The 7,602-nt window shown below is 42.8% G+C and overlaps 1 long non-coding RNA gene across 1 annotated transcript; it reads right to left on the reverse strand.

The window, feature by feature from the left end:
* Positions 1 to 4,756: 4,756 nt before the first annotated feature.
* LOC141025316 (uncharacterized) lies at positions 4,757 to 5,699 on the reverse strand. Its single transcript, XR_012186803.1, has 2 exons — positions 5,206 to 5,699; positions 4,757 to 5,119 (listed from the first exon to the last, which is right to left on the reverse strand). It is a non-coding gene; the product is annotated as an uncharacterized lncRNA (long non-coding RNA).
* Between the last annotated feature and the right edge of the window lie 1,903 nt (positions 5,700 to 7,602).

Raw genomic sequence — 7,602 nt, forward strand, 5'->3', positions numbered from 1 at the left:
CCTTATTACAACTCTAGACTTTTTTGCGTTCCGTACGCACCATCCAAAGCGACGTCATCAATTTTCAACACTTTCTGACATCATTTGCTATTTTTCAGTCATTTACCGATTTGGTTAGAGAGCTAAATGACCGTGAAATTGAAAATCACTACAAAATGAACTCTGAAAATGTCGAAACTTGGCATGGTATCATCATTTCACCCACATAGCATGTGCAAAAGAGTAGAGAGGGTTACGGCAAAAACTGGACGCACTTCGTGTACAAACTGGACAATCTCTTTCGAAGTATCAGGGTTTCTGACGAGAACTCATCTGTTACATGGGCACTTCATTTTTTTAAACTTATTACAACTCCAGACTTTTTTGCGTTCCGTACACACCATTCAAGCGACGTCATCAATTTTCAAAACTTTCTGACGTCATTTGCTATTTTTTAGTCATTTACCGATTTGTTTAGAGAGCTAAATGACCGTGAAATTGAAAATCACTACAAAATGAACTCTAAAAATGTCGAAACCTGGCATGGTATCATCATTTCACCCACATAGCATGTGCAAAAGAGTAGAGAGGGTTACGGCAAAAACTGGACGCACTTCGTGTACAAACTGGACAATCTCTTTCGAAGTATCAGGGTTTCTGACGAGAACTCATCTGTTACATGGGCATTTCATTTTTTTAAACTTATTACAACTCTAGACTTTTTTGCGTTCCGTACACACCATTCAAAGCGACGTCATCAATTTTCAACACTTTCTGACATCATTTGCTATTTTTCAGTCATTTACCGATTTGGGGAAAAGAAAAAAACTATATAAAAAACTAATCAGAAACAAATGGAAGAAAAGAAAAAACATATAAAAAACTACTCAGAAATAAATAGAAGAAAATAAATAAAGAAGAAAAGAAAAAACTATATGAAAAATTTTCAACACTTTCTGACAGCATTTGCTATTTTTCAGTCATTTACCGATTTGGGGAAAAGAAAAAAATATATAAAAAACTAATCGGAAATAAATAGAAGAAAATAAAAAAAGCAGAAAAGAAAAAAAACTATATAAAAAACTACTCAGAAAAAAATAGAAGAAAATAAATAAAGAAGAAAAGAAAAAAACTATATAAAAAATTATTGGGGCGCTGCCCAGTGGGCCTGCTAGACCACGGGCGTGCAAATTCAAGCCCACGAGGACCAGCAGGCTCACAGGGCAGCGCGCCATAGTTTGGCCCAGAAGCCTGCTTTACAAGGGAGTTCAAAGTAGCAGCCGCGGCTAGGTTTATAAACCAGTGCGGCTGCCCTTCGCCCGGCGAGGTGGGACTAAACTTTCTACACCGCGGGTGGCAGCGCACCCCCTTTAGTACCGGTTGGTAGCCCAACCCGGTACTAAAGGTGGGTCTTTAGTACTAGTTGGAGCCACCAACCGGTACTAAAGGCCTGCTCTTCCCGCCTCTTGGCCTGGCCAAAATAGGCCTTTAGTACCGGTTGGTGGATCAAACCGGTACTAATGGCCACCGCTATATAAGCACCACTTACGAATATTTTCAGTTCGTTTCAGTTTATTCTTCGCCCCTGTCGCGCCCCAGCCCGTCCCTGTCGCCGTCGTCGTCGCCGCCCCAGCCGGCCCCCGTCGTCGCGCGACCCGCCGCGCCGTCGTCACCGTCTCGCGCCGTCGCCCCCGGCCCGCCGCCCGTCTTCGCCGTTCCCGTCGCCCCCGGCCCGCCACCCCGTACGTGTCGCCGTCCCGCGCCGTTGCCCCTGGCCTGCCGCCCGTCGCGCCGTCCCCGCCGCCCGTACGCCGCCGCCCCGCTAGTACACACACACACACATACACACACATACACACACATACACACACAGAGACACACACACATACACACACATTTTTTTACTTATTTTCTGTTGTTTAGATTAATGCATGTCAAATTTTCTGTTGAATTAATATAACTAGTTTATTTTTAGTAAATGCTTAGTTGAACTAGTTGAATTAATAGAACTAGTTTATTTTTAGTAAGAAAATTTAGGTATATGAGATTTGATGATCTAATTAAAATATTACTATATATAGCTACTTTATATATTTTAGTAAGAAAATTAATATAACTAGTTCATTTTTAGTAAATTCTTAGTTGAATTTGTTGAATTAATAGAACTAGTTTATTTTTAGTAAGAAAATTTAGGTATTTGAGATTTGATGATCTAATTAAAATATTACTATATATATAGAACTAGCTACTTTATTTTAGTAAGAAAATTAATAGAACTAGTTTATTTTTAGTAAATGCTTAGTTGAATTAGTTGAATTAATAGAACTAGTTGAATTGATAGAATTAGTTGAATTAATAGAAGTAGTTGAATTAGTTGAATTAATAGAACTAGTAAGTGTTTAATGTTTCACCTATATGAACATAGGAAATGTCGTCTGACGACGAAAAAGATTTCAGTAAGTGCGAATACTGTGAAGACCAGCGCGGCCTGTGCGACAGAAATTTCCTTGTTGATGATAGGCGCTTCAGCATCAAGCTGGATGAGACCTTCGAAGTGGATACAGTAAGTCACAACGACAAGTCTTTTTTTGTAATTAAGCATGACTTATGCTTCATTTGCTTCAACTTATAATTTTTAATTTTCACTATTGTACTAGCGCATCCCCTGCCATGCAAGAATTTTTGTCTTGGATAAGATAGGTTTCAGTGCTATGGAAACTATGGAGGTAAAGAGAGTTTACCTGAAGACCGAGCATGGTTATACTTTCAACGTCAAATTATACAATGCAGACACATACACCTATTTTGAATGCAAAACTTGGCAAGCACTATGCAAGACTTATGCATTTGAGCCTGATATGGTTATCACCTTTGATATTCGTCCGGAAGATGATATTGAAGGTAATAGAGACATCTGGGTTGATGTGCAGACGCCTCCAGTTCTACCATTATGTGAGTTTCTCAACCATATTTATGTCTTTGATATTGTTTATTCAAAAATAGTTGACAAGTAATTTCTATTAACAGCTTATTTTGATTCAAGCAAACATGTTCGGCGCTTGGTAGACAGGACCATCCACTGTCCCGGGGCTGAACTAAACTGCGAGGAGACAAGTCATTATGTTTCATGGCTTGAGGATCTTGATGCTGTCAAGAGAAATCATTTTCCTGAATTTGAAAATCTTAGTACTCAAAACGTGCGACCAATAGTGATCGTATTGAACTACGGTCACATGTATTTAGGAAAGATGGTAAGATTTTTACTATTAGTCCTCAGTGCATCTTTTGCATACATTATTTTTCAAGCTAAACTTTCATTGCTAAGTATATTAATTACTATACGATGTTCTTCAACAGGGACTCCCGATGACAGTTGTGCCTCAGTGGATCGAGACTAAAGGTCGCATGTCAATTGTTAGCTTACGGCCAAGATATCCTACAGTGCACATGAGTGCATTCAGGATTTCTGAAAGCGATGAATGCTTAATAGTGAAAGATTGGAGCAAAATTGTTAACGATCGCAGAGAAGTACCAGGGGGCAGCAATCAGAAGCGCAGCCCACGATTAGGAGACAGGTTCATCTGCATGCTCCAATATGATGAATCAGGAGAGTTATACATGTTCTATGCTATTTTACCTGAGAGAGAGCAGCATGAGTGATTTAGCTAGTTATCATGCTCTTAGTACTTGTTGTCCTCTCATGCGTGTCCGTGTTCTTCGTCCTGAACTTAATCTCAAAGAGTGATTTGCTTTTGTGGTGTTATGAACGCTTATAATATCATGACCATGTTGAACTCGATGATATCTTTGCTAACTAGTATATATTGTTGTTGGTGATGATATGATACAAGAGTTTTTATATTAATATGATGATGATGATGATGAGTTATTATATCATTTATGAAAGAAACCGCATATTAGTTTTAACTGGATGGATCCTAGCTAAGTGATCAAGTATATGCCATATCCATATTACTTAGATCACTCCACATGCATCCAGTCGAAACTAATCTGCGGTACTTTCACCTAATGATTTAACAACTCATTATAATGTAAAACAATCACTAAATTAAATTGAAAACACAAAACTAAAGGAAAAATAAAAATTAAAACCAAAACACACCCAAACATTTAGTACCGGTTGGTGTTACCAATCGGTACTAATGTCCTACACGCACCCGGGCCTGGCTCGTGCCACGTGGTGGCACGTTAGCGCCGGTTCGTGCCGAACCGGTACTAAAGGGGGGACCTTTAGTCCCCTTACGAACCGGTGATAAAACTCTGTTTTCTACTAGTGTAACCTGGGCCAGGGTTTTCGCTTGCCGGTACGTATTCGCAGAAAATTGTACCCATATTCCTTTGGTCTCAACAGAAAGACTGTACAACCATTTGCTGAGCAGGCATCTATTCTTTACCTCTAAGTTCTTAATCCCTAGCCTACCCTGGTCCTTTGGTCTACATATAATGTCCCACTTGGTTAGCCTGTATTTTGTCTTTGATTTCATCACATTGCCAAAAAAAAATCATGATCGATAGAAGTCTAACCTTTTACATATCCCTACATGCACTACTGCAGGAATGCCTAGCAGTGGCGGGTGTAAAAATCCCAGCAGTGGCGGGCAAGGCTCTTAGCGTCGCCCGTCACTCACCTCCCGCCACTGCTAACAAGGCATCAGTGTCGTGCGCGCGTCCGCCACTGTTAAAGACCTAGCAGTGGCTGGCTTCACCTAGTGCCTGGCACAAGTATAATCCAATAATGGCACTAACGGCACAAACTAGCAATGGCGGGCATCAATATTCACCCGCTACTGTTATGATTTTACAAATTAGAAAAATATGCACATCCAGGAGGCGCAACGCCGGCACTCCATGGTGCGACCCGGCCCAACTCGGAAGCTGGCGCGCGCGCACGCGCACACACACACACATCGCCGGGCTGCTAGATCCGCCACCGCATGAGCCCGCTGGATCTGCTGCCGTGATGGACCAACTGCCGCACACTCGCTGGATCCGCCATCGTGCACGCTGGATCCGCCTCCTCATCTTGTTCTTCCCTCCATCCGCCAGAGGCACCGTCACCACATCTTGCTCGGTGCTGCCATCCGAGAATCATCTGGCATGGACCGGAGCACCATCTCATCTGCATGTACAGAGGCGGTAGTGTTAGAAGAGACAACGCAAAGAGACAATGGGCAAACTCATTTGGTGAGGAAGAGAGATGAGAACGCGGTGGTGCTGGAGCTTGCTTGCCACCGGGGGAGATGGCCAGAGCTGGTCGGGATTGGCAGTGAACACGAAGGCGAAAAGGGGATCGCAGCTTCAGAGTGAGAGAGAGAGATCGAGGGAGAGACGCGGTTGTGGCCGGTAAGCCTGTGGCTCCTCTCATCTCCACCAATCGGAGAAAGCACAGATGGGTGTGGACGTGCAGATGCGAGCCACATCATCAATCCGTGGGATGGTCACTTCGACCAATCAGAAGGAACCATTTTGTCCACGCCGGATCACGAAGGTACCTGTGGCGGGCTCTAGATTGTGGTCGCCACTCATAACGGTATAACCTAGTGGCGGGCGAGCCAGTGCACCCGCCACTGCTGTGTTTTTTTACTAAGCGGCAAGAGTGTTTAAGCCCCATGTAAGGAAGAGTCATGGACAACAAGTGGGTAAGACTTGGGCTCCAACTTGATGGTTATTGGCATTTTAATTCTAAAAAATTCAATCGAAGCCCGAAAATCATGAAATTTGGCATGGTCCCATGATATGACCCCTAGAGTCTACGGTAAAAATTTGAGTATGTCTCGCAAAAGTGTTCATGCAGACTGCTTACAAACCACACCATCTCTGGGAAAGAACTAGGTTTCGAGAGGGAACGGGCTAGGTTTCCATGTGAATCGACCACTTCTTTACACTTTGGTCTTGAGACTTTTGCCACGCTCAGTAAACAACATTACATGTATCGTGTCAAAATTTGACATTTCCTAGAGTCCATTTCCTATATTTAAGCCATTAAATGCATTTCTAGGCATTTGAAATAGACCAATTTGCAAGTGAAGCGACCGCTCCTTCCTCGGGTAGGGTTCAAACATTCTCAACATACACCATTACATGTGACATGCCAAAATTTGGCACCGTTTCGGGTCTGTCTGCTATATTTAAGTTTTTAAGTGGATTTATGTCCATTAAATACCTAGAAACCTATTTAATGTCCTAAAAATAGTTAATTAACATTAAAATGGGCCAAAATCTTACATTAAAGTTTAAATGGTGTACCTTTAATATAGGAAAAAAATTGGCCTGTAAGACTAAACATAAAATACTAAAACGCTAATGTTACTGGGAAATGACAGAAAAAAATACTAGTGGCTGGCAGAAGATACGGCACGCCACTGCTATTTCCTTTACTACCGGTAAGTTTTGGACAGATTTTCTGCAAGGCCAAAAAATACCAGTGGCGGGCACATATCACGCCCACCACTACTATTTTCGTTAGAAGTGGCGGGCATCTGCTACCGCCCGCCACTGATAGTTTATGAAAGATTTGCCGCCCGGCATGGAAGTCGTCTGAGTTGGTTGTACCACACTATGTGCAATCCCCGTCAGCCGATTCATACCAACTTTAGTAAAAAAATTGAAGCTCGCATTAAGCAGACATATCCGTCGAAACCGCTCAATACGAGCTGCCTCCTCCCTCTTTGGCAATGCTACTTGTGAGCTGCATTGGGATTTCCCCGAAGAGAAGAGGATGATGCAGTACAGTAAAGATAAGTATTTCCCTCAGTTAAGAACCAAGATTATCACTCCAGTAGGAGAACCACACAGAACCTCGTTAACAGCACCTGCACACACAAAAACAAATACTTGTACCCAACGCAAACAAGGGGGTTGTCAATCCCCTCTGAGGTTACTCACAAGGATTAAATCTCGTAGTGATAGGTAATAAGATAAATTGGAAAATAAAATAAAAGAAATAAAATTACAGCAAAATATTTTTGTGTTTTTTATATATGATAAAAGTAGACCCGGGGGCCATAGTTTTCACTAGAGGATTCTCTCTCGAGCACATAGCATATGGTGGTTGAACAAATTACTGTTGGGCAATTGATAGAAATGCGCATAGTTATGACAATATTTCAAGGCATTGATCATATATATAGGCATCACGTCCGAGACAAGTAGACCGACTCTTGCCTGCATCTACTACTTTTACTCCACCCATTGACCGCTATCCAGCATGCATCTAGGATATTAAGCATAAAACAGAGAGTAACGTCTTAAGTAAGATGACATGATGTAGACAAAGTAAACCCATACAATATGAATAAGCTCTGTGGTTTATCCTTAATGACAATGTCGGCGTTCTGGGAACGGGGGTCCCCAGACTTGCCTGCCTGCGGCCCACAGCGTGGCCAAGCAGCAGGCCGTACGGCCCATCTTTGTCAACAAGGCACCCAAGACCCTCGCGAGGCGGACGACGCAAGACCTCCTCTGGAGTGGCCTAGCCAGGCAGGCTCACGAGGAGCGGAGATATCAAGGCAAGGCAAACCTCACGAGGCTCTCGTGACGTGAGCCATGACGAACGGTACCAGGCGGGTGCCAGGCAGGCGCCGGTGCGCGCAGCGTCCTTAT

This window comes from Aegilops tauschii, chromosome 6 (assembly GCF_002575655.3).
Source record: "Aegilops tauschii subsp. strangulata cultivar AL8/78 chromosome 6, Aet v6.0, whole genome shotgun sequence".
NCBI lineage: Eukaryota > Viridiplantae > Streptophyta > Magnoliopsida > Poales > Poaceae > Aegilops > Aegilops tauschii.